The sequence below is a fragment of the Lissotriton helveticus genome, chromosome 2_2 (genome assembly GCF_964261635.1).
Source record: "Lissotriton helveticus chromosome 2_2, aLisHel1.1, whole genome shotgun sequence".
NCBI lineage: Eukaryota > Metazoa > Chordata > Amphibia > Caudata > Salamandridae > Lissotriton > Lissotriton helveticus.
In genome coordinates this window covers 294,274,103-294,292,977 of record NC_136060.1, presented here as the reverse complement: position 1 = coordinate 294,292,977, position 18,875 = coordinate 294,274,103, and the positions used below count along the sequence as shown (strand labels likewise).

At 47.3% G+C, this 18,875-nt stretch overlaps 2 long non-coding RNA genes across 4 annotated transcripts in view; one reads left to right on the top strand and one right to left on the bottom strand.

The window, feature by feature from the left end:
* Positions 1 to 5,870, bottom strand: part of LOC144821802 (uncharacterized) — a 58,300-nt gene extending 52,430 nt beyond the window's left edge. Inside the window, exon 1 of the long non-coding RNA XR_013608451.1 lies at positions 5,542 to 5,870. This is a non-coding gene — a long non-coding RNA (uncharacterized LOC144821802). The remainder of the gene's footprint in view (positions 1 to 5,541) is intronic.
* The window catches only part of LOC144821801 (uncharacterized), a 340,482-nt gene that overhangs the window by 233,886 nt on the left and 87,721 nt on the right, over positions 1 to 18,875 (top strand). Inside the window, exon 1 of one of the 3 annotated variants that reach the window (XR_013608450.1) lies at positions 4,578 to 5,454. The exons of the other annotated variants lie outside the window; for them this stretch is intronic. This is a non-coding gene — a long non-coding RNA (uncharacterized LOC144821801). Of the gene's footprint in view, positions 1 to 4,577; positions 5,455 to 18,875 lie in introns of those variants that run through there. 3 annotated transcript variants of the gene reach the window in all.

Below are 18,875 nucleotides of genomic sequence, written 5' to 3'. Positions count from 1 at the left end.
TTAGGGTGAGGGATTGCTTAGTGGACCATGAGACAGGGGGTAACCAAGCCAGAGCTGGTACTTCCTTATATGGCCACTTAGGCAATATAGGCTTACCTGGTCAAGGATAGCCTTATCTCCTTTTGTTTGGGGGGGGGGTTGTGTAGGAAGGTGGATATCTGTCTATGGTTACCCCCAAACTTTTTGCCTGGTGTTTAGCTGGTTTTTTACTTTAGTTGGCCTGGGATCCTGCTATCCAGGGCCCCAGGCTAATTGCTCTCTCCTTAAAATGGACTCCATGTACCTTAGGTACATACACAATTGGAATTGGCACACCTTATTGGCCCCTGTAACAGTGTACCCAGGTACCCAGGGCATAGGTGCTTCCAAGGCCTACCAGGGGCTGCAGCATGTATTGTGCCACCCCTGGCCTGGCCTCCATATTTGACACAACTGGCTGATCACTCAGCTGGGGTAAGTCGGTGTAACCACCCCTTACTTAGGTGTAGTATGCTTATACCTAACCTAAAATGGACACATATGTTCCTATCAGCCACTCCTAGGGAAGGCCTCATCAATCCTGGAGGCAGAGTGCTTGGACATATGTGAGATGGTGCTCTGGCTTGAGCTGAGCCTGTCTGCAGCTTTCGGAACCATGTCCTTTAGCTGTTTCATGATATTGCCATACCATATACTCTTAAGTGCATTATGAACCTCGCGGTTAAATGCTATCTTAGGTTTGGCTTTATCAAAACATGTCGAGTAAGGTGTCATACGAATTGGAATACTACCCCCTCGCCAGTTCTGGCGACGGGGGTAGCATTCCACCCTTCTAGAGGGACACGACATGTACCTAGCCTGAACCCCGGTTAAAGTTAAACAGAGCCTTAGCATCCCAAAATGGATGCTGCCACCACAGACACAAGTCTGACCTCCTGCTGCTGGGAGTCCTTCCAGCGAGGGCAGCTTGGACAAAGGGTTTCCTGCCTGGGGAGGTGCTAGCACCACTCCAGACGACAGGATTTTGTGTATTGGGTAGGACAGGGCTGAATAGAATCAGACATGCCTGGGGCACACAAGGTGTCCCTGTGCATAGGCCAGTTCAAACCGGTGCTGGGGCTCTCCAGCCCCAGTCCTGGCGCGAAACTGGACAAAGGAAAGGGGGTGTAACCACCCCCCTTCCTGGTTCCACCCAGAGGAGGCACCTAGTAGGTGACCGGCCCCCCAGATTCGAATAAGAGTGGGAGCTGTGTCCTGAGACTTCAGATCATCCTGAATCAACTTGAAATACAGAAGAAGACTGGACTTCGACATTCTGCTGCACAGAAGACGGAAGAGAATCTCCCTTATGGCCAAGGAGTGACCACCCTGTGAACACAGGCACCAACCAGCAACTCGACGTCTGCTTTGCCGCCGCCTCCCGCCGGAGCCCGAGCCCAGAGCCTGACAAGACCCAGACTCCCAGACTTCTCACCGCCCGATCCACAGTCCCTGCAAAGAAGGGACCCGTGGAGGCACCAAGAGACGTGGGACCGGACCTCTTGAAAGACCCCCGAGAAGCTGACTGCGCAGCATCAGAGGCACCCTCGATGCCGTGCTTTGGGGTTTGAGAAGCCCCAACCTCGAGCAGCCCTTGCACCGAAGATCAGCCCCCCAGCATCTCCACGATCTGCGTGGGGCCCTTTTGCATCGTGCCACTCGATGCGCCATCCCGGCCACTTGCCACGCGGCCATCTTGGCGACGAAACCTTCAACTTACACTGCGGGTCTGGTTGCTCCAGACTTGCCCTCGCTCCTGTAAAAAGGAGCACCTGCTCTGACCTTGCTGGTCCGAGTAACAAGCCTTTTCTGATTCCTGTGTGGCTTGCATTAGCCAAGGCCTGTTTGCTCCAATCAAGTTGCCGACACTGCCAACAGCGAGAAGCCTGCGTGGGACAGCTCGTGACCGACTCCTGGACGTCTTCGACCCCTCGTGTCCACGTGGCTGCAGAGAGAAGCTACACGACATCACCTGTTTGCGCCCGACATCGCCTGGTTCCACTCTGGTTCCACGGTAGTCACTGGCTAGTGACTTTGAACATTGTCCCCTCTGCTTTCAGGTCTTCACCTCTTCAGATCCACCCTTGGATCCACCGGAACTCTTCACATCGAGCCGCCTGCAGCATCTTCAGCTCCAAGCACCATCGACCTGCGTGACGAAACCCGACACTACTTCGACCCTATGCACCCGCTTCCTGTGGGTGAGGTAACTCAGCTCCGCCGGTGTTCCCACACTGGTACACACCTCTAGGGTCTGCGTCTAAAGTTTCATCCTTCTAGGTCACTCGGAAGGTTCCTTTTTAACTAACTTTGTAACTTTTACGCACCATTGACATTGCATTGGTAAAGCGTGCACTTTCCGCACTGCACCCGATTCCCGCGGGCCTTTCCCGACTTCTTCACTGCTAGTCCCGAACAGCTCCAGCGATTCCCCAGGCCCTAGGCCTCTTCACATTCCCCATAGTGGTTCTTATACCACTATTTTAGTATATGGTTTAGGTGGCCCCTAGGGCTCATCCAAAATTGTGCAACTTTTGTGTATTTTAACTGTGTTTTGTTTTAACGCATTTGCTTCTGTGCTCATAAAGAGTATCAGGGATATTTGTAGAAATAAATCTATATATATTTTCAATATATATCTGTGTGGTGTCCTTTCATTTGGTATTCAAGGGATTGTGTATGGTAAAACATCTTGCTTCACATGCCTTTACAGAGTTTAGCCTAAGACTGCTTAGTCCATGCTACCCCTAGGATAGCTTGTCTATAAGGTTGACTTTACAACCTGCACCATAAGTGTTGCTTGGCATGGTACAAGGTGATCACTAGAACTAGTGAGCATCATATACCAGGCCAACTTCTCACAGAGTGCATGGTGTTTATGGTCTTGATGGTATCTTCGTCATTGACGTGGTTCCAGGAGATCAGGCGGCCTGTGTGACTGGGACGCGATGAGTCCAGGGTGTCGGCGGCTGATGGGGGGGTGGGTGTTGAAGCTGTCATGGATGTCTGCGATCTTGCGGTGGAAGAAGGTGGCTAGGGAGTCGCTGAGACTTGTGATGGCGGGATGTCGTTGGAGCTGGAGCTGGGGTTGGCGAGTTCCTTCACGATGATGAAGAGCTCTTTGCTGTTGTGTGCCTTGTGGTCAATGCGTTCCTTGAAGGATGTCCTTTTGGCGGTTCGAATAAGTTGGCGTTTTAGAGGGCTGCATGGTTGTCCGGTGTTTGCTCGCGGTGCCATTTCTTCTCTAGATTTCAGCAGGCCTGCTTGATACCTGGAGGTCGGAGATGAACCAGGTAGCCCTTCTGTTGGTGCATCTGTTTTAGGGTTTCCTGATCGGGCGAGAGTGTTGGTGCAGTCTTCGATCCATTGCCTGAGGTTGCGGAGGGCTGTGTTGGTGTGGTCGATTGGCAGGTCTTGGGTGAGGGTGGTGATAAGCTGGTCTTCAGAGACTTTGTTTCAGCTGCGGTGTGGGATTCATTGCTGGTGGTTGTGTGCAGTGGTTTTCTCGAAAGAGAAGTGGATGCAGCGGTGGTGGGTCCAATGGAGTTTGGTGGTGTGGCTGAAGGTGACATGGCTGCTGGTGGAAAAAATGTGTTCGAGCGTCTGTCCGGCGGAGTGGGTGGGTGTTGTGACAAGCTGTTTGAGGCCGAGGTTAGTGAGGTTGTCCAACAGTGTGGTGGAGTTGCTGTCGTCGGTGTTCTCGAGGGGGAAGTTCAGGTCTCCGAGGAGGATGTAGTCTGTGAAGGCTAAGTGGTGCGAGCTGACTGCGTCTGTGATGGAGTCGCTGAACTGTGGCCAGGATCCAGGGGGTCTGCACACGAGGGTTCCTCTGACGGTGGTGTTGGGATCGATGTGGATCTGGAAGTGCAGGTGTTCGGCGGTGCTGAGGGTGTCTTAGGTGTTGGTTGAGATTCTGACTGTATTTCTGTGGATGATGGCGATTCCTCCTCCTGGTCTGTTGGTGCGATCCCTGTGGGTGATCTTGTAGCCATCCGGGATGGCTATGGCAACGTCGGGTGCTGATGAGGTGTTCATCCAGGTCTCCGTCAGGAAAGCGACGTCCGGGGAGGATAAGTTGAGCAGGTCCCAGAGTTCGACGGCATGCCTGTGGATGGTGCGGGTGTTGAGCAGTATGTATCTGAGATGGTTGTGGCCTGCCTTGGTAGGGGGGCAGGACATGCTAGGGTACGCTGGCTGGTGAAGCTGCAGTTTCAGCAGGTGAAGGGTGGTGGATCTGCCGGCGTTGAATGCTTGGAGGATGTTGGCGTTGTAGCGACATCTGGTGTCGTGGGGCCCGCGGGGGCCAAGGGGTCTGGCGTTGGGCAAGGTCCATGCGTGGATGGATGCAGATGTGCTTGCGCGCCAGCGGCGCACAGTGGCCTCCATAAGAAGGGGAGGTGGGAGGGAGGTGAAGCTGGGAGGCGGGGAGCGGGAACGAATGGGTGAGTGAGTGGGGCGGGCTGCAGGGGACGCAGCGGTGGGAGGGGGGAGGAAGGCTGGGGCGCTGGAGGGTTTACAGTGAAGACTGGTAAAAGCAGAATATCAAAAAGCAGAATAGCAGAATACCAGACAAAATGGAATTCAGCAGCAGCACAGAATACAGTAAAGTAACACAAGTGAAACACAACAAACGAGTAAGCAAAAAGGGGCAGCGCGAGCCCACAGAGACCTACTGAGGAGGGCCTAGAACTCACGGTAGCAGAGGGGTCAGGGCCATGGGCACAGGCAGGTGGAGCTGTGCGGCATGGGGAGCAACCTGCCTGGAACAGCAGCAGAACATTGCTTTTTTCACAATACCCACTCCCCGGAACACACTGCTTTATGCAACTGCTCCAGGAAAGGGGAATTGGGACAGAGAAGAGACACTCAAATTGAACTGGACTTCTTCTTCTACCAGGTTTGGCAGTACTGGAATTCCTACTGCACAGAGGTAGAGATTTAGTTATGTCTCCCTAACCTTCCCTTTCTATTTCTCACAATAGCATGTTTTCTTTTTCCCCCTCCTACCAGATTCAGCATGAGCACTGGCTCCTCTTCTATTTTTTTAGTGGTAGTTTCAGCAAGATGAGCTGGGCTGATGATACCTAATGCACATAGAAGAGACAATACCAAGGTCAGCCTTTCACACCTCCCTACTATAAACTAACTAAATACTGACTTATTCCTACCTGGTGTGAATTATGTTTATCTTGCCACAAGTATAGTTCAATGTAGTAACACAGTTTTTGTCTGATTAGTTCTTCCTGAGAGTTTTCCATACTCTTCATAGAGTCCATGTCTCTCTCTCTCTTGTAAGGAAACTCCACAGTAGGTACAGTCTTGTGATTCCAGAAGAATTCCCAAATGCACAGCTTCAAGGAAGGGGAACGCGCAAAAAGGTTCAAGGGAGGATGAAAGAGGGAGGACAGAAATAGGAAGGAACGCTGGGAAGGCAAGGTAAGTGAAGCATGTGCGTGTTATACGGAGCTGCAGTTGAACGCACACTCCGACTGATGCTGTAAAATGCAGTTAAATTCAGCTTACTTGTAGTTTGAAGAGCGATACAATTAGCTCACTTGTGTCCCCGTACTCCAGCACTCGACGGTAAGCCTACCAAAGCTCAGCTGTGAAGGCTGCAAGTGCGAAGGCTCTGACGCTGAGACTGATGCTGCGAGTTCGAGTGAAATTCACGGAAGGCGAATTCACTCAAAATTTCTCTTTCAGGATTTTTCGTGTAGAGAGGGGCAAAAGGGGGTACTTCCTGGGCTAAGGGCTAACGGGCTTAACACTACTTAAAGTCTAGGTACTAACAGGGAATTACTAGAGTTTACGCTTTTCCAATTTGAATTACTTAGAAGAGCGTCTTGGAAACAAACTTCTCTTCACGAATGCAAATTGAAGTGCGCACCGGAATGCGCACACATGTAACTCGAAACCTCTGGTCTCACGAGATTTCGTACATCTTACTAACTAAATACAGATACTAAAGTACACTTGGCGGCCATCTTGTAATGTGTCTTGTCTTTCCACATCAATAACACAAGTTCACACAAGAGGGTTTTACAAAGACCCTACTCTTCTTACATGAACTTTTTCCCAGAGAGTTGATTACCCCTAAAATCCTGACACTCGGTGCTTTGACCAACGTGAAACCTATTCTGCCAGGGGTCTAAGATCTCCTGGAATTCAACGTATTTCATCAGTTCAGTGTTGATGATTTTCCCTAAAATTTTAGCAGGTGAGGGGAGAAGGGAGGTAGGCTGAAATGTTTTCAACTCTAAGGAGTCAGCGTTAAGTTTTTTAAGGAGTGGTGGGACAATGGCTTCCATCCAGGTAGACACATAGCTACCGGATAAGAGTATGTTGTTAAACACCTTACACAGGAAGTTAGCTACAGGATCCGGAACTGATTTAAGTGCATACAGGGATCCAATGGTGCACCGGATTAAAGGCCCAGTAGAAGTTCCTTAGTTTGCTGAACCATAATTTGTGGGAAGGAGGTAAAAGCATTGTTCCCATGGTTCTGGGTGAGCTCCACTGCGTCAGGTTCATCACCTTCCATAGGACGGAGCTCCTGAAAGATCTTGAGGATCTTTTCCTGAAAGTAGATAGCTACTGTGTTACAGAACTCTTGGGAGGAGGTCAGCACCTGTGTCCCTGGTGGCTTACAGATCCCCTTAATGACTTTGAATAGCATACTCGAAGCATTATCTGCTGACAGGATCTTTTCAGTTTGGAAACTGGATGTGGCCTGAAAGATGGCATGTTTGGGAACATGATGTGCCTCCCTTCACAAGCTGTAGCCAAGTCGGCCTCTCAGTTTATGGCTGTCATCTTGTTCAGTCCCCTGCAGCATATGTACCTCGGTGAGGAGCCCTCCTTCACCATGATGGGGAGAGTAGGACAGACTTTGAACTCAATCAACCAGTGGTCAGCCCAGCTAAGGAACTGTCTCGATCAATAAAGTTTTTTGGTTAGTGAAAATGCCATCCCAGGTGTGACCGGCAGTGTGGGTTGGAGATTGAACCTGTTGCTCAAAATCCCGAAGACATCATTAGCGCTAAGAGGTGAACTCAGTCGTTGTCCTGTTTGTTTTCTAAATTAAAATTAAAATCCCGTAAGATGGTGTAGTGAGCGGTAGTAAGAAATGGTTCCAAAGTTTTACACCATGTCTCAGTACACCTGGCGGGCGATATACCAGAAGGCCTGAGAAGCTATAGTTATCCGAAATCTTAATCCAGAATGAGGCTACTTCTAGTAAAGAGTTAGGGTCACCGTCCACATGTTAAGGGTGCATCTAACGAAATCACGAGCCACCAAGGCCAAGCTGCCTCCTCTGCAGTCTAAGCGGTCACATCTAAGAATGGTATAATCAGGGGGGACAGCGTCTGTCAGGTGGGGACCCGAGTTGTCCCTAGCCCTCGTCTCGGTGACAAAGAGGCTGTCCAGGTTCAGTGTATGGATAATCAGGGCAATATCGATTTTATGTTTGGGCACGGAACGTGCATTTATTAACGCTCCCCAAATAGAACTGGACTTGAGACCAGCCTTGGTCATGGTCCCTGTCTTCCTCTCCACCCCCAGTTCGACAGAAGCCCAACGACCATTGGTAGGGCTGAAGTTACAGTGCTGACAGTGTTCAGCCTCCCCTGTAGTAAGATCAAGCTTGTCTGCACACCCCACATACTGTAGTTGAGGATGCAGCTCGAGGAGTTATGTTCTGGAGTAGGTTCTTACCAGGGCACCCTTGTCTCCTGGGAAAAAATGGGCAGCATGCCTGGCGCTGTCCAGATGCGGAAGGGAGTGGACGGGTTTACCTTTGGCGCGCCCGCTGCGTGCATCCGCTGCGAGCCCGGAGTTGCATCGGCTTTTAACACCCCAACCCCGAAGTGTGCGCTAGCTGGACCGCCGCCAACTTCCAAAATCGCGGCCAGCTAGGGGAAAGTGCTGGTGCAGGGGACTCTCTCCACACAAACGGGAAAACCCGTGGCGGACTGGAGAGTAGTGAAGGGAAGCAGTTCAAGCTCTACTCAGGGGAGGTGGTGTGGGCTAGTCATCACAATTCACTGGCACACAATATTCACTCTCAATAAATAATTATCCAGTCAGGGCTTTTTATTTGAAAGCCATTCACAGTGTACAGTGAACTCTGCCTCACTATAATGAGGAAGGACTGAAGCTGGGTCGCAGAGCATCTGCTGTGCAAACAACTCAGCAAGTGCTTTTTGATCTGAACTGAACTGTTTGCATACGTCCTGATGAAAAGGTACTTAGCTCTAGCGCAGATTATGACTGCCCTGGAAAAGGGTGTGATATTTATCAAACCCAATTAAATCTGACACCGCAGGGTTTGGAGTTTATTGGGTGTGATAATTAGCACTTGTTACAGATTAGGCTAAAATTAGGGCACCTTGAAAAATGTGGTGCTTTCTGCAGATAAATCCACGTTTATTTTCTGGGTACTTAACCCCTGCTAAATTTCAGGGGTTTGACCTAGTGAAATGTACTAATTTATCTGTGGAAAATTGTGGGGGTCCAGTGTTTGCTACAAAAATGTACATTTCATTATGTGCGGCAAAAGCAGTTACCGTACATATCACAATTTATGGGGAGACTCGTAATCGAGACTTTGTTATGTTTTTCATACATCAATGTACAGATGGACTGCGTTCTTACTTAAGGGATTAGTCAACCAGATGTCTTTCTCTGCTCAGTAACCAAAGAAGATGCTACAACCATGCACTTAGCACATGTTTGGATGTGCACATCCTTGTGCATGTGGGGTGACTGCTGAGTCAAATAAGAATAAACAATAATGGTATGATCTCTAAACCAGCTTGGATTACCTAAAGCATTTCTTTTGAGTCCATTTTTTCTGTTCGGCTTAAATACAATTCACACAATCTGAGGATCTGAACTAGAAAGTATCATTTAAACATACTCTAGACCAGAAAACATTTTACTAGACTACACCGCAATTCAGCTCTCCTGGAAATCACTTTTCTAAAGATCAGGCTACTTGAAAAGACGTTTTTCCCACTGAGATGGTGTCAATCACTAACCGATCGCCGAAATAGAAGAACAAATAAATCAATAAAACCTGAGATAAATCCATTATGGCGCTCGAGGGAAGTAGCAAACCTAACAAGAGAAAAATGAAAGGCTTTTACAAAGTAGTGGAGAAGATCTCAGCAAGAGGACACTGAAGTGTATTTGCAAAAACAAAGTGATACATGGAAGGCAGCTCGGACAGCAATAGTCCCAGAAAAGGCGCTTGTTCCTCTGTTGTTTATTGGTTGGTGAAAGTCCTCTCGTTTCATATTTTGTAACTATGTTGGTTAAAAAACTATGGGCCTGACTCACAAAGATTTGGTTGTGAAGAGGTGTAACTTACTACTACTAATTTCCAGGAAGAAGCCAGGAGCACTTCAAGAATAAGGCACACCTAATCACAACTGAATCAGTCCCAATATATTATGATGTTTTACTGTGGTTTTGGTGTATAATGTAGCATGCCTTCTGTTGCGTTTTGAAATGCACTCAAACTTCGGCTCCTCTTGCACTCTCTACCTCACGGGGTGGAGCGTTCAGACTGGGGGTGCTCACTCAAAATAAACTTTCCTACAGCATTTATGGCATCAATGGCCTTGATTACTAAACAGACACAGTATCCATCCCTGCCCCTAATATCAAATTGCTGACTTGAGGAAAGCCCCATCCCTATTCCCTAAAATCTAATTACTAACCTGGGGCAATACCCATCCTCACCTTAAAAACGAATTACTAATCCTGTGCAATTACCATTCCTGTGCCCTAAAAACGAATCACTAACCCGGTGTAAAGCCCATCACTGCGCCCTAAAAATGTATTACTAACCCTGTGTAGTACCCATCCCTGCTCCCTAAAAAGTCATTATTAATCTGTGCAAAACCCCTTCCCTGCACCTTAAAAACGATTCTCTAACCCAGCGCAATATCCCTCCTTGAGCCTTAAAAACTATTTAGAAACTAGCTGCAAGACCCACCCATGCTCTAAAAACTAGTTAATAATCCGGTGCAACACCACTCCCTGTTCCCTGACAACTAATTTCTAAGCTGGTGCAATATTCATCCCTTTTCCCTAAAAATGACTTGTTAAACTGGCATAAGACCCGTGACTCAAGCCATATGAAATATAAAAAACAAAACAATATTTGTATATTTTTAAAAATTAAAATAATTTTTTTAAAATAAATATTCCACTGTAGTACACTACCCAGACACCCACTATACCTAACAACCAAAACAATACCAATTTCCCTCAAAAAACGACAATTAAATTAATACAATGTAATACTCTAACCCACCCCAAAATATTGAGTAACCTCCCCCAAAAATCTTGATAAAAATACAAAAAATGTAATCTGATATTTTTAATACAATTCATACAATACCCACCCAAAACCCCTAAAAACCCAACAACCCAAAAAACCCCAGCGTGATTCAGAGTGTTTAACATTTGAGAGCGGCTAGATCCAGTAATGGGAGAAGAGCAATCAATAAATACAGTATCAATATGTGCATAGCATGCCAACACTGTTAAACATTGGAGTACATGCATGTAATAGACAATCACGGCATACTTCCTGATCAGGTAATGGGAGAGGAACAAATCATATACACAATACAAATACGTGCCATGACCTGCTAACACTGTTATTCCCAGGTGTACAACCATGCAATCAATAATCAGAGCAACAGAAAAGAGGGCAGTAATGAAGCAGCAGAACCAAGACCTTTACGGCAAGAACTTGATCATTCAGATTTTTTTCACTTCCTTTTTGAAAGAAGCGGGGATGGGATCCGAAGGACTTCCGGTGGAGGAGATTTCCGAATCTTTGGGGCAATGCCAGAGAAAGCTTTGTTACTCGAATTCTTTCTGTGGAAAAGCTGAGGTTTCAGGAGAAATGAGCTTGCACTTTGAGATGGACGGCCACACTCTGATAATTTTAGTTTGCGGGCCAGATAGATGGGGGTTTTGAAGTGTTGGACTTTGTGAGTCACACGTGCAATCTTTTGCTGCATTCTAACTTGGTATCGTAAGGCAGCCAGTTTAGGGACTAGCTAATGTTAGACATTAGCTAATGGTTCCAAGAATAAGTTGAAGAGTATGGGTAAGAGGGCAGACCCTTGTGGAACCCCCATAGATACTGTAGGCTGAGATAGTGATTGATTCACCTTGACTCTTTGAGATCTGTTGTGGAGGAAGGAAGTAAACCATTGAAATAGCAACCCAGATAGTCCCATCCTGTATTCTAGAGTGGACAGTAGTTTGCTGTAGTTAACAGCTTCGAAGACAGAGGATAGGTCGAGGAGAATCAGGAGGCAGGATTAATTTTGACCTAGCAACTTCAAAATATCATCCATGATGTGAGTGAATGCAGATTCTGTGCTGTGACCTCTTCAAAAACCCGATTGATATTGATTGAGCAGTTGGAATTTCTCAATGTGAGAGTAGAATTGAGATTGCACACACTTTTCTAGATGTTTCGCTAGTGTGGGGATGTTGGAAATAGGACGGAAGTTATTCAGATCAGAACTGCATAAGGTTTTTTTTTTCATGGGGGATACTTGCGCTTTTGTTTAGGCAGACAGGTATTGTACCTTGCGATAGTGATGTGATTACAATCTTTGTCCAGATGGGGAGGATGGCAGCCTTAATTGTGTGTCTATATAAATATATATATGTATATATATATATATATATATATATATATATATATTACCTACTGGCGGTCGCCAGTAGGTATATATAGTTAGGATTTTTTCTCTATGGGATTTTTGAAAATTCTATGTCTAATAACTTTGGCGTTTGTGGACGGAATTGGCTGACATTTTCAGGAAAATGGCACATTTTGTTTCTGAGCAGCCCTTGAAAATGTGGGGGGGGTTCGTCAAGGGGGGGCCGAGAAAAAAGGGGGGTCCCAAAACATGTTTTTAACATTGAGTTTTCCATAGGGCGGTTGGCCTCACTTTTAGCCCGAACGGCTGAATGGATTTGCACGAAACTTGGCAAAATTGTAGGGACTGGTAGCCCGATGTGCCTTTGCTAGGTCTCAATATATGTGCTCCAGTGGATTTTGAGAAATTAACGTTCAAAAAAAGATATATATCTGTAACAGCGGACCGGGCAGCGCTCCGGTTCGCGGACTTTTCGCGGTACGGAGCTTTGTGAAGCGAAGCTGATTGGTTCTCCGGCGTCTGTGAACATTCCAAACAGTCCGTAGCGGCCGCCATCTTGTCTCTCGGTAGGATCGAGAGACAAGAGGAGGCCAAAGCGAAGGGGCAAATTACCATAAGGGGGCATAGTAGATCCTCGCTGACCCCCTAGGTTTGATGTGGAGGTTTTAAAAGGGCCCCGCGGGGCCAAAAAAAATAATAATAATAATAATCGAACGGCTGAATGGATTTGCACGAAACTTGGTAAAATATTAGGGACTGGTAGCCCGATGTGCCTTTGCTAGGTCTCAATATATGTGCTCCAGTGGATTTTGAGAAATTAACGTTCAAAAAAAAGATATATATCTGTAACAGCGCTCCGCTTCGCGTAACGGAGGTTTGCGAAGCTGATTGGTTCTCCGGCGTCTGTAAACATTGCAAACAGTCCGTAGCGGCCGCCATATTGTCTCTCGGTAGGATCGAGAGACAAGAGGAGGCCAAAGCGAAGGGGCAAATGACCATAAGGGGGCATAGTAGATCCTCCTTGACCTCTTAGGTTTGATGTGGAGGTTTTAAAAGGGCCCCGCGGGGCAAAAAAAAAAATAATAATAATAATCGAACGGCTGAATGGATTTGCACGAAACTTGGCAAAATTGTAGGGACTGGTAGCTCGATGTGCCTTTGCTAGGTCTCAATATATGTGCTTCAGTGGATTTTGAGAAATTAACGTTCAAAAACAAGATATATATCTGTAACAGCGCTCCGCTTCGCGGAGATAAAATTATATCTGTATTACCTAGCTGTTGCTAACACCAGTTAGCGACGGCTAGTAGGAGATAGCGACCATCTTGGGCCCCACTTTGCATGTGAGTGATATTTATCACTAATGACATGCAAAGTGGGCATGCCAAGATGTTAGCGACTGGAAACAGTCGCTAACATCGCTATCTCCTATTATCAACTTTTGGAAATATTCGCGATAAGCGCGAATATCTCCAAAAGCTAGCACCTGCCCTGAGCAGTTCTTAGCCATGTTATCCAATGGGAGGTGGATAACATGGCTAAGAGCATTAGCTCGGTAATGCATGAATATCGCTGAGTTTTCAGCGATATTAATGCATTGCGGTCGTTTTTTATCGTATTTGCGATAAACCTTGATAATAGCAAGGTTTATCTGCGATAATTTCTGACGATGCTTAGCGGTAAAAAAATCGTTGCTAAGCATCGTTAGGGATAAATATCGCTTAACTTTGGTAATATGCCCCAACGTCTGTTAACGTTCGATTTGAAGGAAATCAGGAAGTGTTGAAAAACATTGTCTGCGCCATCTTGCCTTTTTTCAAATGCTACACTTTTGTCGTGCACGGCAGTCATTTTAGATGCCTTGACCGGACCCACTCTGTGCACGCTGTCGATCCTTAGCATGGCTCCCCACCCTCGCAAGCATCTCCCCCAGGCAGTGGTCACCCCCGCTCTCTGTCTTATGCATGGGTAATAAACCACCCCCCATCTGCGCTGCTCTTCCCTGAGAATCACACCCTGTGCCCGCCCGACACCTCCCTTTCGCCCTATTCACTACCGCACCCTCTGACACTCCTTTTCCTCTGTGTCCGATTGTCCAGGCCGGTCCTAGGGTATCAGCTAGCCCTGCAGATGTAGTTTATGGCCCCAGCTGTAAAGAATCACCCCTCTTCAAAGGAGTTATAGTAGATCAAAGCCCACACTCGATGAGATCCGTCACAGCAGACGCGTTCCTATTATCTGAAAACCATCCTGTATTGTGATTGGGGAGGGGACCGAGCCTGAAGGGTAAGATTCCAGGGATGACTCTTTGTACATCAAAGTTTTTACAATTATGTGTCACATTAAAAATATATAGCACTCCAACAAAGTAGTAAGATTATAAAACTTTAATAACTTATAAATATATACAAGAAAACAAAAACAGTAATAACATATAAACATTTTTAGGGAAAAACAACGAAGTAGCGGTCGGCTGTGCGAATAGTCCCAACGCAGCACAACGTCCAGATTTCTGGCGTGGGGCGTCGCGGGGGGTGGGTCATCAGTAGCAAACTGTTGTGCGAATAGTTCCAAGGCAGCAGAACGATGGCACCAAGGTGATGTCCAGTAAGTTGCCGCACTGGTTTTGGTATCCTACAATGCTGCTCCGAATAACGGCGTGGGGCGCCCCGGGGGAGGCGGCGTGAACGGGCCTCTCCAGGTGGAGTCTCGTCTGTTGTAGTGGGGCGCCCCTTTACCGTTTCAGTTGCCATTCCGTCCGCTTTTGGTCCACTGTGTCAAAAGCCGCAATTCAGCTGAGTTGCGCCCACTCTTGCGGTGCAGCGATAGGCGGCTGTCACAGGACTCTCAAAATGGCGGCAGGCTGTTTCCTTTTTGGGCCTGGTCCACTGAAATGGCCCTGGGACACCTTGGAAATCGGACGCTTGTCTGCTAGGTCTTGGACCCCATTCTCGAAAGCGTCCCCTCCGCCTTGAGGATTCATCAAAAGTTTTGGGGGCCCCCGACTCCTGTAGGCTTCTGGTGGGGAGCGGCTGCCATGATTGCTCGCGGAATGACCACGACGGAGCTACGAGATGGTGGTGCTCTCATGCTGACGCCAGCTTCAGTCTGAAACATCCAGAAACAAGGTGGGGCTTTCATCGTTTGGGAAAAAAAAAAAGTTTTCATCCAATGAAAAGTGTTGTTTTTAGGTCATATGATCAAGCCTTCCATCATTAGGAAACCAAAAGTAAAATGAACCAATGAAAAGTTTTATAAACAAGTCACATGACCTGTTATGCGGCATAGGGTATAAAATGCGGAGAAAATACGTTGGCACGTGAGGCGGCGTCAGTAGCGGACCGATGTGCGAATAGGCCGAAGGCAACACAACGCGCCAAGATCCGGATGGCACCGAGGTGGTGTCCAGCAAGTTGCAGCACTGGTGTGGCCATCCTACAATGCTGAAAGTCGGCGTGGGGCGCCCCGTTGGCCTGTGAGTTTGCGTCAGTAGCGGACCGATGTGCGAATAGGCCGAAGGCAGCACAACGCGCCAAGATCCGGATGGCACCGAGGTGGTGTCTAGTAAGTTGCTGCACTGGTGTGGCCATCCTACAATGTTGAAAGTCGGCGTGGGGCGCCCCGTTGGCCTGTGAGATGGCGTCAGTAGCGGACCGATGTGCGAATGGGGCCAAAGGCAGCGCAACAATATTTTCTGACTAGAAGACACCACAAGGCGCTGAGATGCCAAGATTCGGATGGCACCGAGGTGGTGTCTAGCAAGTTGTGGTACTGGTGTGGCCATCCTACAATGGTAAAAGTCGGCGTGGGGCGCCCCGTTGGCCTGTGAGATGGCGTCAGTAGCGGACCGATGTGCGAATGGGGCCAAAGGCAGCGCAACAATATTTTCTGTATGGAAGATACCACTAGGCGTTGAGATGCCAAGATCCGGATGGCACCGAGGTGATGTCTAGCAAGTTGCTGTACTGGTGTGGTCATCCTACAATGCTGAAACTCGGCGTGGGGCGCCCCATTAGCCTATGAGATGGCGTCAGTAGCGGACCAATGTGTGAATAGGCCGGAACCAGCACAAGGCGCCAAGATCCGGACGTCACCGTGGTGGTTTCATAGTTGAGAGGCACTTCATCTGCAGTGGGGCGCCGAGATCCGGATGGCACCGAGGTGATGTCTAGCAAGTTGCTGTACTGGTGTGGTCATCCTACAATGCTGAAACTCGGCGTGGGGCGCCCCATTAGCCTGTGAGATGGCGTCAGTAGCGGACCGATGTGTGAATGGGGCAAAGGTAGCGCAAGAATATTTTCTGAATAGAAGACACCACAAGGCGCTGAGATGCCAAGATCCGGATGGCACCGAGGTGGTGTCTAGCAAGTTGTGGCACTGGTGTGGCCATCCTACAATGGTAAAAGTCGGTGTGGGGCGCCCTGTTGGCCTGTGAGATGGTGTCAGTAGCGGACCGATGTGCGAATGGGGCCAAAGGCAGCGCAACAATATTTTTGGAATAGAAGAGACCACAAGGCACTGAGATTCGGTTAGCACCGAGGTGGTGTCTAGCAAGCTATGCAGCTGAGTTGCGTGCGCACTTGCGGCGAATAGGTCGAAGGCAGCACAACAATGTTTTCTGAATAGAAGACACCACAAGGCGCTGAGATTCGGTTACCACCGAGGTGATGTCTAGCAAGTTGCCGCACTGGTGTGGCCATCCTACAATACTGCTCCGAATAACGGCGTGGGGTGCCCGAAGGGGGGGGGGGGGGAGGCGGCGTGAACGGGCCTTCCTAGGTGGAGGCTCGTCTGCTGTAGTTGGGCGCCCCTTTACCGTTTCAGTTGCCATTCAGCTGAGTTTCGGCTGCTCTTGATGTTACAGCGACAGGCGGCTGCAACAGGACTCTCAAAATGGCGGCCTGTTCTTTGGATTTGGGCCTGGTCCACTAAAATGGCCCTGGGACACCTTAGAACTCGGAAGCTCGATTTTTTTTCCCTTTCCTGTACATGCAAAAAAAGGTAAATGCCCGGTACGTTACACGCTTCATCTGCCACGATGAACTCTCCAGAGGAACCGAAAAAAAATATAGTTATGGTAACTATACCATGCATCGTCATATGGAGAGGTGGCACCAATTAATTATAGTGCTGCATAAAAGAGAGATTTGGAGGAGAACCCCTGACCTGCTAGTACATTCATCAAAGAAGTGGCACTGACAGCATCAGAGGCAAGGGAAACGGTCCCAAATATTTAGAAGAACTTTGGAAAGATTAAAATGACATGTTTAGATTGTGGCAAATTAATTTCATGTGGACAGATGAGTGTTACTCTAATAAATACAGCATATGAACATCATCATAGTCGATGGTTGGTAGAGACATTTTGACTATATCCTGGACCTGCCCGTCTTCGCCCAAAATGGCGCCGGAATAAATGGGACTCGTAACTCCTTGTTGTGTACTGGTTGCAGAACCTTGAAATCACGAGATACGTATGCAGTTTTGAAGCACATGGCGGGCGGGGACGAGAATTGATTGAATATTTCGACATCCCTATTGATATTAAGTTCTGATGTGTTATTGATTACTGTACTATTGAAAGTTCGAATTAACGTCACCCATGGTACTTGCCCGCAAATGTATATCTAGATAATTTTATTGTAACTGGCCATGTCGTATTTTAATTATAAAATGTACGTCCACCGATTCCGTAACTGTTAGACACCTTAGTTCTTGCAACCTAATGGCCCGCCCGTTACGTTCCTCTACAGTGTAAATGTCTACTCATCATATACGATTACAGTTTGCTCCGTGGCCGGCCCACGTGGTTATAGGCTCGTATTTGTATAATGAAATTTTCACAATAAAGGTTTTTAAAAGAAAACATGGTAGTAGTATATACATTGGTAAAGTTTTTAATAATAGTCACTGTTTTAGAATCATTAAAAGGCAAGTGAAATAAAGCAGACCAATTACATGAAGGGTAAAAGGTATAATACGAAGGAACGCAGTAAAGATAAATGGTCAAGGGCTGTTGTGTTTTCTACTCCTTCAACATAAAGTGATCGATAAGAATCTCATATTCAGGCGTATCGGCGACTAAGACAGCAGGTCGACCCTCTTTTGCTCAACGGCTCCGTCATGGGACGAAGAAACGCTCTTTTTCTCGAAAAAAGAATATATTTTACTTGCAGGACAGTTGTAAATTTTCCGGGAAAGTACATTAGCCTGGAACATTATAACATATATTTAAGAAAAAATAATGTTCGGAAGTAATAAAAAGCGTAATTTTTAGGTCATATGACCAAGCCTTTCATCATTAGAATAAGAAAAGTAAAATGAACCAATGAAAAGTTTTATTAACAAGTCACATGACTTGTTATGCTTACGTTACGCGCTGCGCGCCCCGGATGACTTCCGGATGCGCTAACGCGGCGCGTCATATGACGCATTACGCGACAACGCAGGTCCAGAATATAGTCAAAATGTCTCCACCAACCAGCGGTCGGAACACAACCCCTTTCAGCAGGCTAAATAGTTATGTTAAATGACAACAGAAGGGACAGGCAACAAGAACCATCAGTCAAAGAGGGGAGGGCTAGTTCTTCTCTACCGGGTTACATTGGGGCGCTACCGGAACTGATCGAATTGGTAGTCTACAGTGTTTCTGGATGTTTCAGACTGAAGCTGGGGTTAGCATGAGAGCAGCACCATTTCGTAGCTCCGTCGTGGCCATTCCGCAACCAATCATGGCAGCCGCTCTTTATCGTTATTTTGGGCGGGGTGGGTGGCGGAGCCGAGCTGTTTTGCAGCCATCATTGTGTGGAGTTCAGTTCATCTCACTAGTTTTGTATTTGTCATGAGGGGTTGTTCCTAATGTTTCTATTTTAGCGAGGTCAAAAAGAGATCCCATTAGTGGCCTACTGATTTTGCTCGATTCCTTTTCTTTTTTTTTTTACACGATTTTTCGTTATCTGCAAAGACTAAACAGAGTATTGCGACTCTGTGTTTGTTTGTAAATAGAGAATGAACCAAAGAGAACCAATTCTAAAACAGTAAATACTTGGATAACAATCAATCAAATGGAGAGAGAAGCAGGCACGACGTATTACAACGGGGGCAAAGGCCTGCGTTAACTACCCTTCACTATGTGCAAAGAGAGAGTACTCCTAATAG